Source organism: Planococcus citri, chromosome 5 (genome assembly GCF_950023065.1).
Source record: "Planococcus citri chromosome 5, ihPlaCitr1.1, whole genome shotgun sequence".
In the NCBI taxonomy this organism is placed as follows: Eukaryota; Metazoa; Arthropoda; class Insecta; order Hemiptera; family Pseudococcidae; genus Planococcus; species Planococcus citri.
In genome coordinates, this window is record NC_088681.1 from 41,972,917 (window position 1) to 41,987,416 (window position 14,500).

The 14,500-nt window shown below is 34.0% G+C and overlaps 1 protein-coding gene across 1 annotated transcript in view; it reads left to right on the forward strand.

The window, feature by feature from the left end:
- LOC135846343 (adhesion G protein-coupled receptor L4-like) overlaps positions 1-14,500 on the forward strand; it is a 178,006-nt gene that overhangs the window by 1,009 nt on the left and 162,497 nt on the right. The gene's annotated exons all lie outside the window — the stretch shown is intronic.

The window sequence follows — 14,500 nt, forward strand, 5'->3', positions numbered from 1 at the left end:
TATCTGTTGTAAAACAATTTCAGCAACGTAGGTACCGAATTTCGTAGCATCTCAGATTTCGTTATCTGCCAACAACGTAGCGTCGTCGGATCGTTTCGCATGCAAAATTTTTTAATCATATGATTGGCTTACCTGAAAACAAGAAATAATATTTTCTTAGGGATTTATTTCAATATTTTTCGTTTAATTGAACTCGAAAACTATAATACGTACGACGAAAGAATATTAAACGATGCGACTATGCTATTCGAGCTTATATTTTACGTAGGTAGGTAAATTTGTAAACGACTGAGATAACTAGAGTAAGCATAATCTTGTCAAACGAATTTGCAAATTTGCCTGTTTATCAGACGAATTTTTCCACGTGTTTCACTCGGTGAATTATTAGAAGAGAGAGAAAAAAAAGTTACTTGGTATGAATTTTGAAAGGCTATGTGTCGTAAAAAAGACGAGAAAATTTCAATTTAGTTTGCTGCTCGACAAATTTTGTGAAATGTAGTACAGAAAACAACACAAAAAAATGAAGAAAAAAAAAGGAAAACTCATTAGAGAAGAAAGAACTGGCATACTTAAAATGCAAGATCAAATGAAAAATATTAATAGAAAAAACAATAATTTAAATTTTTAAAAGGGAGGGGGTACAAAAAAACTGCTGAAGTTCTGATGGCATCTTCAGAAAATTTTCCAAAAGAAAGCTAACAACACGCTTTAGATTTAGATCTAGATAAACTAACTAGGTAAGTATGTACGAATAAGAGGTGTACAAAAAAAGGTAGCAAAATCGCGATCAAGTCTAACATTCAAATCTCAACATTTTCGTGGTTACAAATTTTTGAATGCGAATGTTAGCAACGTGTCAAATAAAACTTTTGAATCAAAAGACAGGATTTTTTTACATAAGGGGTAGCAAAACTTCAAAAGTTTGCCTCAAGGATGAATTAACAGGCAAAAAAATAATTTTGTCTGCATTTTTTCTACTTATTTCTAAGACAAATAATAATTAGCTTTTTTAAATGTAAAAAGTTTACCTTAATTTTACGAAATTGAAAAAAGAGAGAATTAAAAGGCGATAAGAAATGAAGAGTGTAGACCTCTTCAAGTAAAGTGAACCGAGCTGAAAGCAAGGCTTTTTCGCAGGCATGACAAAATTAGGCATAAACTAACCTGCTAGATAGCCAGATAGGTACCTATTTTGCGTTAGATTGAAGTAGCTAAAAAAAAAGTAACGTCTTCTCCGAACAAATTCAACTAACGAGCAATTTAAAACCTTCAACGAAATTTTTTTTAAATGACTCAAAAAAATGATGATACTTTTCATCTTCTTCCACAAGTTTTTTTTTTTTAACTAATTTTATAGGTTAAAGAAGATAGGTAAATATAGTAAATTTCAACTTTCTACATTAAAGTTTCAGATGAAACACTCAAAATCAAAAGCCATGATTATTGTAGCAGCATACTTTTCTGGTCGTTTTACAATTTGAGATACAGTACTCATTTCATCACCAAATCTGTATAGATTTATTCAAAATGCGAAAAATAATTTTCAATTTTGAGAACTTCAAAAAATACAATTTCAAAATTTTCTGATAGATTTCAGAGAGAGAAACGTTGTATTTTTTTTTGCGAAAAAATCAATTTTTAGTTTTGAAAAATTTACGATTTTTTTCTATTTTTTTTTCAAGTTGAAAATTTGAATTTACGTTTTCCTCTAACTTTGTCAATTTTCTAGATTAGTAAAATGACTGAGGCTGGGTTATCCTTTGTTTCGTTTTTGTTTGGATCTAAAAGTAGAAAAAAAATTAAAGAATAAAAAAAATTGAAAAATTTTTTAGGCCAGATTTAGAGCTTTTTCGCCCCTTTATCCTTGGTTCTGCCTCCAGTCAATCACATGAAGGGGATTCGAAATTTCAGAAAGCCAAAAAAACAGAACTTTTCGTTTTAAATTAAAATCTAAAAAAAAAAAAAAAAAATCGAGAGCAATTGAAGTGCGGATTTTTTCTATTTCTGGAAAAAAGGACCTTTCAGCAATTTATGACAAAAAAGCGGTCCATTTTTGAACAATTTTTGGGAAACAGCGAGAATTTTTAATTTTTTTGACAAAAAATCCACGATTTTTAGCAATTTTTGCCAAAAATGAGACTTTTTGGAAATTTAGACATAGAGTGGGACTTTTTGCAATTTTTGGCAGAAAACGTGACGTCGACAATAATTTTAGCCAAAGGCAATGCTTTTTTGTAATTTTTGGAAAAAAGCATAACTTTTCAGGAATTTTTCCAAAAAGTGGGGATTTTTGATAATTAATTGGCAGAATGCAAGACTTTTGAAATTTTTGCAAAAAGCAAGACATTTTGGAAATTATTGGCAAAAGTTGATAGTTTTTCGTAATTTTTGGCATAAAAGTGCAACTTTTGGGTACCAACCTAACACAGGAAAAAAAATTAAAACGTCTTCACTAATTTTAGTCAAAATCCGGGTTATTTTTCTCGATCCTTTCTCAATGAACTTGTGATTAGGCAGAAAATGGGCATGTAATTGAATCAATTGACTAATATTTCCCAGAGTTTCCGATTTTGGCGAAGAAAAAAATAAAATTGCTCAATGCTTCCAAAATTGGTATCAATTGGTATTTTTAAAAAATATGAACCTCGTCTCACAAAAATTAACCAAACGTGTTTTTTTTGAGAAAAGTGTAACCAAAAATAATTTTTCACAAAAAAAAAAAACTGAAAAGCAAAACAGTCGTTTCAAAAAGAATGAAATGTGATGCATAAAAATGGGGAAATTCGCTATGTCACAAACTTTTCTCCATTGCAGCGTTGCCCTCCCCCCCCCACAGAAAGGGACGATTCGAAATAAAACTCATTTTACGACATTTTTTCCAAATTTTAGAGAATTTAAGTAGCAGACTCGATCCCGAAAATGTAATAAAATTACTCCATTTTTCCATAAAAATGGATTTAAAGAAATCAAGTACCAAAATTGTACTTATCCTCTCCTCCATGTCCATAAAAAATTGTAAAATTTAATCCGTCCCCAATATAGATATATTTTTTTCATGAAAATTCGACGCGTCGCGTCGCGATGCGACGTTGCCAGTTCTAAATTTTATATAAGACAACCATACCCTTATGCCATGAATTTTACATAATATAAAGGGAAAGATTTATGTTTCGAAATAAGCTGTATCAGTCCCTAGCTTCTTCGTGTGATGTGATATCGAAACCCAACAGTATATTTTTACTTTCACGTGAAATTTCGGTCGATTTAATCCATCACGCAATAATGAGAAAATCAAACATAACCGAGGTTCAATAATTCAAATTCTATCTCCAATTACGTGTATGTGGTTATACGCGGTTTATTTATATAGCCCTCATTTCCGAGCTTCTGACCTATACATCGATACATAAAGCACAGCAGCAATAGGTAGGTATACGTAACAAGCGCCACACCACGTCACGTCACAACGTTAATCTTTGATCAGAAATATCACCGTTGAAGCCTCTTCGGTGCCCTGCTTAAATAACTCAACTTCTCATCTTACAAATCGAATGCTTATGGCGTTAAAATACACTCCGTCAAATCACAACAAGGATAGGTATCATCCGAGCTTTCGTCTGAAGAGATAAAGAAATGACATTTTATCAACGAGCATTATTCTTATCCGAGATTAGATTTTTTTTATACACTCCACGGAGGCGGCTTCGGCAGCTTATAAACTCGCTGAGATTATTTTCACGATGTAGGGTGAAGTTTTCAGGTTGTTTCATCATACCGAAAATCCAATTTTATTCGATTCCTTAACCACAAACCTACACAACTGTGATCGAATACCTACCTATTTGGACAAGTTTGAATTTCAAAGTACCATTTTTCTATTCTTTTTGGCTGGTCTTGTCGACGTGATAATAAATAAGAAAAAAAAATATGCCAACAAAAAAATACCGTTGCGCAGCCGAGTCGGATTTTTCGTCGAGAGATGAAACTAATTGTTAATACGACTTGGACAAAGAGTTTGGTACTTTTTTTCGACTTTAAAAGAAGCTTATTTCGAGATAATTTGTTTAAAAAATTTTCCTTCTAAGAACATCTTTTATCAATATCGCTGCTAATTTCAACGCGCCATTGTCTTGGTAACTTAAGTTTTTTTTCCTTCGCTAAAATGAAAATTCCCGACCTTCGTTTACTCTTCTTATATCACCTCGAGCTTAAAATTCAACGAGCTGAAACACTCGTTCTAAGTTCTATGTATTTTTTTGACTTCCCTTTGAATATTTTTTTTTCACCGTTCATCGCTTTTGTAGCTGTAGATACGTTTGAAAGTTTATCCAACAATAACGTTACCTTACCATGGATGAAAAATTTCAATTACTTTTAGACATGTAGTCAAAAATTCATTGTTGCTATGAAATTATCACTTAATAAAGTTTACCTCTTTTCGTGTACCTAGTAGGTATTATAACCTTTAAAAGATGTTGTTCGTTCCCAAAGGATAACAATATTTCCAACTGGGGGAAAAAAAGAAGCAAAGTAAAATAAACTTGAAGAAACTCGTGGATATATAAGACGTTCTAATTTTACCATCTTAATCGAGAGTGGCATGTTTTATTACGACGAAAAGAAGAAAACTGAACGATCATCGTTGTTGGGAAATTGTTTCGGTTTATTTTCGCTATTATAATTTACATCGGAAAGTTGTTCAAGGCGAATACTTGGGTATTTCTTTTAATCTCGAACTCATCGAGTAGCTCACTTGAAAGTTACAAACACTCTTGTAAATGAAGTAAGCAATTATAAATAAATGTTGTGGTGGCAAATCAAACGTGTATAATGAAAAATATGCCACAGAAATGCAATTCGTAGGGATCGTACTTGAATTTGTTGTGATTTTTGCAACGGTAGGTATCATTTTTTTCAAACAGTTTTTTTTTTTTGAAAAATTAAAATACCTAGCTCCCAATCATATTTTTAAGGATTTTAAAAAAATTATTATTAATAAAATCTAGTCTATGAGGTATGTAGGTACCTACTTTAATATTGCAGAAAAAGATTCAAATCAGCGGATTTTGATTGAATTCAGCAGAAACCTTCATTTTGAGTTGAAAGTTACTCAGAAATTTTTTTAGCTCTGAAGGTGCCTCCAGAAGGGAGATATGAGCCCTCAAAGAGGAGATATTTTCAAAAAAAAATGTTGTCTTCCACTTTGAGAAAAATAACCCAACCCCAAATGAAATTATTTGAGATTCTGCGTCGAACTGGGCTCTTGATTTCAATTTCCAAGATCACTTTTAAGGTTCTAATGAGCGGTTGAAAATTTGTTTATCACCCAATTTTGGGTTAATTCCTGTTTTAAAAATTTTTTCTTCACAAATATTTCGCGTTAATTATACTTACCTAACCTGGAATGTAAGAACTCCGTATAAAATTGGACAACTTGCTAATGTAATGAAAGAAGTCAGAAGATTGAAAATTGACGTTTTAGGAATAAGTGAGACCTGATGGACTGGAAACGGTAGAAACCGGGTAGAAAAAGACCATGAAATGATCTATGCTGGGAAAGACGCACATGAACAAGGTGTGGGTATATTAATACTCACATACCAGAATCAGTGATAAAATCAGTGCCATAATTCCAAAATTAGCGAGGATACTACTCGTGAGATTGGAGGTCAAGCCAAAGCCATTTGTGATAATTCAAGTGTATGGGCCAACAGCAGAAAGCAGTACAATGGAAATCAACAACTTCTACAACGACCTAGAAGAAGTAATGAACTGCTCAAAAAACAGCGATGTTGTGTTTTTGATGGGAGACTTCAATGCCAAAGTTGGGAAGGATCATGGCAGCCAAGTTGCAGGGAGATACGCACTTGGAGAGCAGAACGAAAGAGGCGAAATGCTCGTAGAGTTTGCAGAAAGACACAATCTAGTAATATGCAATACCTGGTTCAAACAGCATGAAAGAAGATTATACACATGGGTCAGTCCTGGAGACCGAGTCAGAAACCAGATAGACTATATATGTACTTGTAAGAGGAAGATTCATGAATACAGTGAAGAACTGCCACACATATCCTGGTGCTGACTGCAACTTTGACCACAAACTATTGGCTGCAAAATGCCAGCTAGTCTTGAAGAGCCAGAAGAAGAGCAAAGAACGATACCAACAACTTGACTTTGCAAAAATCAAATCAAAAGAAGTGCAAAAGAAATTCTGAGAAGAACTGGAAAAGCAAAAGGAAGACAGATTGGAAGAAGAACAAAATGTCGAGGAAAAGTGGCAAACATGGAAGCGAAAGGTTAAAACAGCAACAGAAAAGTCTATATTCCATTCAAAGGAAGAAGAAAACACAAACCATGGATGACTCAAGAGATACTGGATCTGATGGAAGAACGAAGAAAAATAAAAGGACGTGTAACGGGTCATTTTTGTAAGATGAACTTGACTATTTTTTTTTATTTTTTATTTTTTAATTCAAATACAACAACTCATTTCTCCTCCAGCTCAGAAAAAAAATTTAAAAATCCAGTTCTGTGAAAATATCTCTTGAGATTTATTCTACTGATCATCAGCATCAAAACTCTCATCAAAACCCATTATTTTTAAAACAGAATTTTCCATGGGGATCTGTACGTACTTACAATAAAATCATCAAAAATCGATCCAAATTACAGCCTGGAAAAATATTCACAATTATATGTACACTCCCAGTCGAAAAGACGCGAGGCATTTCAGAATCACACAATTTCAAAATCAGTAATTACATGCAAAAAAAACCATTGGAAATTTCTCTCCTTAACATTTTCTTTCCGTCTCAAAACCCTTTTCAAGCACCTCTTTAAAAATTTCAAGGTAAAATCTGCATTATTATAATCCGAAGAAAAAAAAATCCAATAATATACAGTTTTCTTAAAAACGAATAGGCAATAAGTAAATAGGCCAGCTGTTGTAAACCTCGAAAGAAATCTGCCTTCGATTTTCGAGCCATAAAATCTTTTCATCGCAGTAAAAAAAACTACGCCGTCGTTCATGGAACTACAAACGTTCAGTGTAGTGTACCTACATCAACGTTTAAAAAAATGTTAATTTCTTTCAAAAAAAAATCTCGTTCAATTTTCAATAAATCCCACACGTTACTTGGATCAGAAACTCGAGAAGAAAAGAAAAAACCGGCTATTGGGAATAAAAGAAGAGTAAATTAAAACGAACAGGGGAAAACGTAAACGATTTGAAGAAGAAAATTCAAAAGAAACCGTGAAAACTGATAAAACAAAAAAAAAACTCGCATCTTTGCACATTCCTCGCGTTGTGAATTACTTTTACCTATTTTTCTCTCAATTCACTCAGAAAGGTGCAGAACTTGGAGCATAACTCGATAATCTTTAATGTCGTTTAAACCTAGCGAATTCAAATTTCATCGCAAACTCATTTATACGTATAATTCATCCGTATCGGAAAAACTTTTAATTGGATGGATTCGTATAGTCGCAAAACATTTCAAATAAATTATTTGGTTAATACGTTTTAAACTCCGCGATATCGTACGTTTAATTAACGCCCTTTTTCCACCACTTCGTCTTCCTCTCTTTCTGCCATACTTATTTCGCGACGGTAGGTATATTTACATAAAACGTATTTGCTCGCGGATTCGCCAAGTTATATGGCAATGAGCTCTGCCCTTCCTAAATCTCACGAGCTAATACTTCTAGCCATTTTTTTTTCCTTCGAAAAACTTAACGAATCTAATCAAAATTAATTAGCCACTTGTAATGTAACGAGATACAGCGAAATTGAATTACCTTCATCCTGGTAGGGATAGGAGCCATTGTATGCTCATTTTTATCCGCCATCGACACGACGCTGCATCGGCTGCTGCCTCCCGGAAAAAAAATAAAAACAAAAATAAAAGGTAAAAAAAAAAGTTTTACATTATCGCGTGCGCGTTTTAGACTCGAGTAAAACAATGTAATTCATTTCTATTCTGAAACTAAACAATAAAGTATGCTATACGCTCATAAATATGTACGCGTTTAATTCAAAAAGTATGTCTTTTCTAATAGCAGGAGAGAGAGCAAGAGAAAAAAATACCGAGAATTATCACTTGTCCGTAAATACGTACGAGTAGACTATTAAAATGACAAGCTCGGTTGTTTTTTAAGTGACGCTCTTAATGTTTTCAAAAATGCATAACTCGTATGCTTTGTTAGCGGAAAATTTTTCTAAATTCATTTTCGTAATTAAAAATTCCTCATTTCGTGCAGCCGGGTCGTGGTCGCGATGTTTCTGGTTCACTTTTTTAAAGCTAATTTATCCTTTTTTTCAAAGCTCGTGGTGGTCTTGGTGAGATAATCTAGGGCGAGAGGAGAAAAAAAACAACCAAGTTTTATTATTTTACGTTTTTCATTGTCAAATTCGAATAATTAAAGCTTTATAATTCATCTACCCAGAAGTCCACGTCAGTTCATTTTATCGAAATTGAGACACTTCGATATTGCAGATCGAAAAAAAATCAAAGTTGACTGAAGGTTAGAGATAATGAGACAACAGTTACCAAATTAAATCGGAAAATACTGAACAACGAGAGATCAAGGCAAAAATTTACATTTCCCAATGCTCCTAAAAATGATCGAAAAAATTCCCAGGTTGAATTGGAATTATTCCATCAAACTCGACACTCCATATTAAAAATTAGGTACATTTTCAGATTTTCAAGTCTCTCCTCGTACGTCATCCAATCATGTTGTACAATAATTACATTCAACAAAAAAAAAAAAAAAACACAACCCAATTTCTGACCAAGGTCTCACAACTCTCACACAGGCAAAAAAATTTTAAATTTCTCCCTCCATTCTCTAGTGACTTTCGTGCCAACAAAAACTTTACCTAACAATTGCCACAACTCGGCACATTGGGGAAAAAAGCGCGCCTCTATTAGATGGAATTTTTCATCCCTCAACAATACGTAATCACGCGAATGAGCGAAACCACATTCACGCGAATTTTATTTTTTGCCAATACGCCGGAGAGCTTTACCTAATAACATCATCGATTTCCACTTTCATGAATGAGATAAGCCGCTTATAGGTATACATATGTATTCTCGAAAGGTACACGAAAAGTTGAAAAAATTGAATCGTCTTCGGCGCTGATATTTGCTGAAATCATCTGTCGTTTTGCAAATCACGTCATTTGTAAAAGGTTATAGCATTATAAGAAGTACATTCGTGCCAATTTCATGCCGACAAAATTTACTTATACCTACTCGTGTACATTTAAATTGAAACAAAATTCAATGAAAAGGTAAGTACTTCAGCGGGTTCTTATCGTCTAGTATTTTGTAATTGTACAAATACAATTTCGAGTCCAAGATATTGAAACTTTTTTGAGTTTTTAATTTCGCGTCGTCGTCGTCGTTGGCTTATACCTACCTACTCGACGAAAAGGCGTAAGAAAAAAACTTCTACCTTATACTTCAACTGCAAATGTCAACAGGAGATTTTTTAATATATGGTGAGCTGCGTGTATGTAAAATGTACGTATACATACGTCAGAAGTTATAAATTTATTACTTTACATCTACGCTACGAGACTCTCGTCGTTGTTACCGGTCGCTAGGTATAACCTGCTGCTTCAGTTTGAGAATTAAACTTCATGCTGCGTAGGTATAAAATTTTTATATTAACAAGACTTCTGCTTCTCATTGTACAGTCGTAAGTGAAGAATACAGGGTGTCCAATCAAATTTGTATGTGCCAAATTTCAAATTCGAGTGCACTCTGTGAAATTGAGGTGCTGAGACCAAAAATGAACTAAATTACTACTTATTTTCAATGAATTTTCAGTCATATAATTTCAATCTAAATGTCAACACATCCACATCCGTCACTTTTGGATCATAGGTATATATATCGATGTGAATTTCGACCTTATTTGTCGAGCCAATTGCTGATGCAATTGTTGACCAATGTTGATTGATATTCATGTTGACAATTGGCTCGACACAGGGTTGAAATTCACATTGACGTGTAAAGTGACAGGTGTGGTTGGATCGACATTAATATCAAAATTTACATTAATCTCTTGCTACATAAAGTTATAAAATTTTAGTTCTAAAATTGGAAATTTTTTCCAAAAATGATTTTCTCAAAGGTGGCCATTGCTAATGCTGAGAGCAGCATGGACACAGCACAGACACAAAGTCTGTACATATTAAAAGTTGAACATATATAAACTCTTTATAAGGTGCACCAGGGTAAGTCAGAAAACTTGCTCTAGCACCCGGAGGTTTATATCTGCCGAAGTGCTACCATAAGGTGACTTGAGGATCCTACCCCTACTTCATCACAGTGTAAACGCGATCCAGCTTCATTTTTGGTTCAATTTCAATTGTATTTTGTTGTTGTTTTTGCATTTGTTTTGATTTTTTTTTTCAAATACAGACTTTCTATCACTTTGTTTTTCGCATATAAAGGACGAACCGTGCATCCTACTGAAAATCTGATGCGAGTAATCTACAATTTTGTTACTGACTGAGCAATTATTCTAGAACGCTCTGTTTGTGCAGTACACCTCAGCAAAGTTTAGCCTGTTCTGACTTCCTCCAATTTGGGGTAAGTCAGAACAATTTATATTTTATTCCACTGAGCGAAAGCTACTGTGTCAATCACGCTCAAATTTTTACCATAGGTTAAGAACCCTTGTGGGAACCTACATAATAAATTTGATCCATATTGGTTCATTAGAAGGGGAGTAACAGTTGGTCAAAGTTGAAATTGTGAAAATCACATTCTGACTTACCCTGGTGCACTTTATTGAAAAACCTGCAATACTTCACCTAATATAGTACTGAACTAATACATTTTCATGTCAACAACATGTCTCTGTTAATGTTGAAGTGAAATTTGACATCAACAAATACTTAGGTACATCTACAATAGGTACCTATTGATGTCATTTTCTAAATTTGAAAAATCTTTGAAAATTTGGTGGAGCCCGCGTAGCACAAGCGATGCCAAAGTTGATGGAAAAGATGAGATCTCTTATCCGTCACTTGTCAACAAGACATTTGTTGAATGATACCAATGTCAATAAATGATGAGTGAGAAGTTGATATCAAAATTGACTGTTGTCTCCCTTCATTTTTTGTCTCAATATTGGTGTCATTTTTTTGAGTCTAAAAGAAGCAAATTTTGATTGAAAATGTGCGAAATGTGCCCAAAACTCTTTTTTTGATTCAAGTAAAATTATTCTCAAAAATATTTCACCCTAAGAAATTTTTTTGAAAGAAAAAAAGTTGCCCTGGGTAGCAGAGCTGTGGGACCAAAACGATTTCGGGATTGGATTTCGGTTTCGGGATTGACATTTTTTCATTTCGGGTTTGAATTTGTTTCGGGATTTGTTATTCAAATTTTTATTTTGGTTTCAGGATTCGTTTTGGGATTGAAAAATTTGTTTCGGTTCCGGGTTGAATTGGTTTCGGTTTCGGGATTTTCATTTCAACCAATTTTAAGCCCAAATTCACTAATGGACCTTGCAGGGGGCCAAAAACTGACAGGTTTTGACGTGAAAAATCCAATTGAGTGATTATTTTAACATTTTAAGTGCATATTTTGCTGAATTCGTCGAGTAATTTTTATTGTAATCTGAATAATTTACGATAAATGATGTAAAATGGCCATTTTTCGTAGTAAAATCGCGGAAAAAAGGCGAAAATTGAAATCCCGAAACCGAAATGATTTTGTTTCGGTTCCGGGATAGTTTCGGGTTCAAAATTATATCGGTTTCGGGATTTTTTCGGTTTTGGGATCAAGAGAAATAACAATTTCGGTTTCTGGATTGGTTTCGGGATCGGATTTGAATTGGGATTTAATCGGTTCCGGTTTCGGGATCGTTTCGGTCCCACAGCTCTGCAGTGGGTAGGGATCAAACCTAGGTTGCCACACACTTCTGTCACATTCTATGTATAATAGGGTGGTTCTTATTTTGGAATTTTCGAATTTTTTTGATTCCTCCCCCCAAAGTTGTTCCCTTGTGTGAGAAAATAAATCCCTGAAAATTTTAGCCGGATCAGATAATATTAACCCATGCCGCAGAGCATCTGAAATTTTAGAACTGGTAGACCGCGTAGCCGTTGTATTTTCCCACGAGAGCTGCGCGGCGTTGTTTGTGTTTTCCCCTAACATGCATATTCCATAGTTTTATGTTCGGCTGGATGCAGTGAAAAAATTTTTTTTTGATAAGAAGGTTTCCTTTGGCCCTCAAATAAATATCCTGGAGTATAATTGGCATCAGAAAATATTTTGAGGTGATTGAGATACAATTTCTGAAAAATGCTCAAAATCAACATAGGAAAAATTCAAAAATTTTCAATTTTGAAAATGTAATGCCAAAAAAAGGATACCAAACGATGTCAAAAGAAACTCCAAACCAGTGTTACCAATTTTGGATTGGCCGCCTGTTACAGCGATTACATCATTGCAGCAAGATTTGTTCATTATAAAAAAATTTGAGAGACATAGCCTTTTGGCATGATTTTGACAAATGTCACCCCTGCGAGCTATCAGGGAGCAATCTAAAATTGGTAACACTGGTTTAGAGTTTCTTTTAACATCGTTTGGTATCATTTTTTGGTATTACATTTTCAAAATCGAAAAATTGTTGGAATTTTTCTATGTTTATTTTGAGCATTTTTCAGAAATTGTATCTCAATCACCTCAAAATATTTTCTGATGCCAATTATACTCTAGGATCTTTATTTGAAGGCCAAAGGAAACCTTCTTGTCAAAAAAAATTTTTTCACTACATCCAGCCGAACATAAAACTATGGAATATGTGTGTTAGGGGAAAACACGAACAACGCCGCGCAGCTCTCGTAGGAAAATACAACGGCTACGCGGTCTACCAGTTCTAAAATTTCAGATGCTCTGCGGCATGGGTTAATATTATCCGATCCGGCTAAAATTTTCAGGGATTAATTTTCTCATACAAGGGAACAACTTTGGGGGGAGGAATCAAAAAAATTCCCAAAAAAATTGTTGACCATATAAATAAGGACCACCCTAATGTATAACCATTGGACCATTGCCGCTGTTGAATGGAGAAGCCTTAAAAGAATATTCAGTCTGTCTTATTCTGGACTTGAAAAATTTTTCTTATTGTATTGTTGACTTGGACATCAACAAATGAGTTGGCAATACTTTGAAATTTCTAAAAATATTTTATAGATCTTGTAATCAACATCAACTTCCTCACTAATATCAACCAGATGGTTGATGTCAATTACAAGATCTACAGAAGTATCTACTCAATGACGACATTTTGTAGATACTTTTGTAGACCCTACCCTATTGACAAAAATTATGTGATAGCATGCTAAAACGCATGATTTTATGCATAGCACAAGCACGCGTGAATTTGGACTTTTTTCAAAAAAAGAATGCGATTCAGCCTGCGAATATCATGTGTAAAAAAGTAATGTTAAGTTAAAGCATGTAAAATAAAATAAAAATTGAAAAACTTTTTGCCCTGGGCAGGGATTGAACCTGGGACCCGCAGTTTCTGTTGTTCCACATTACCTAACCAACTCAGCCACTTCGCTTCTTTCAAAGAGAGGAGTTATTTCCCCATAAATGTTTGCACTTTTTGGACTTTGGAGAAAAATTAAAAAAATTAGTAATTTAGTAAGTTCACAACACACAAACATTTATGTGGAAATAACTCCACTCTTTGCATGCGGCGATGTGGCTGAGTGGGTTAGGTGATGTGGAAATATTGAAACTGGGGGTCCCAGGTTCAATTCCCATCCAGGGCAGAAATTTTTTTTCAATTTTTCTTTCATTTTACATGCTTTAACTTTAACATTGCTTTTACGCATGCTATTCGCAGGCCAAATCGCATGTTTATTTTTGAAAAAAGTCCAAATTCACGCATTACGCATCAACATGCCTGTTTTTATACATAATTTTGTCAATAGGGTATAGGTAATCGATATCAAAATTCAGGTCCTCTTGCTGATGCCAAAGTTAATGACAATCATCAGATCTACAAAAGTAACTATACCTATACAAGATAAAAATTTTGTAGATGCTTTTGTCGGTCTTACAGACGACATCAACTTTGGATCGACAAGATGACCTGAATTTTGATATTGATCGTGGGTCTACAAAGGTATCTACAATATATTGAAATCTTGCACATGACTGTAGATACAAATGTAGACAGCAATGATGACCATCAGAATTTTCATCATAATTTTTGAAAATAGTGTCAATTTTTAATCAATCATCTTAAACGTAGTTAGATTAACCCCTTTGTGGATAATGTTTCGACTTTTTTCTATCAACAATCATATAAAATCATTTCGATACTTTTATCGAGGCCACTGATGATCTCATCAGTGCTATGTGGGAGGTGGGTTTTGATAAGTACTGTCAATTAACAATAGGTACCGACAACTCTGTTGAAAAATGATGTTGAATCCTCCTAGTGGCCTGGTATGTAACTA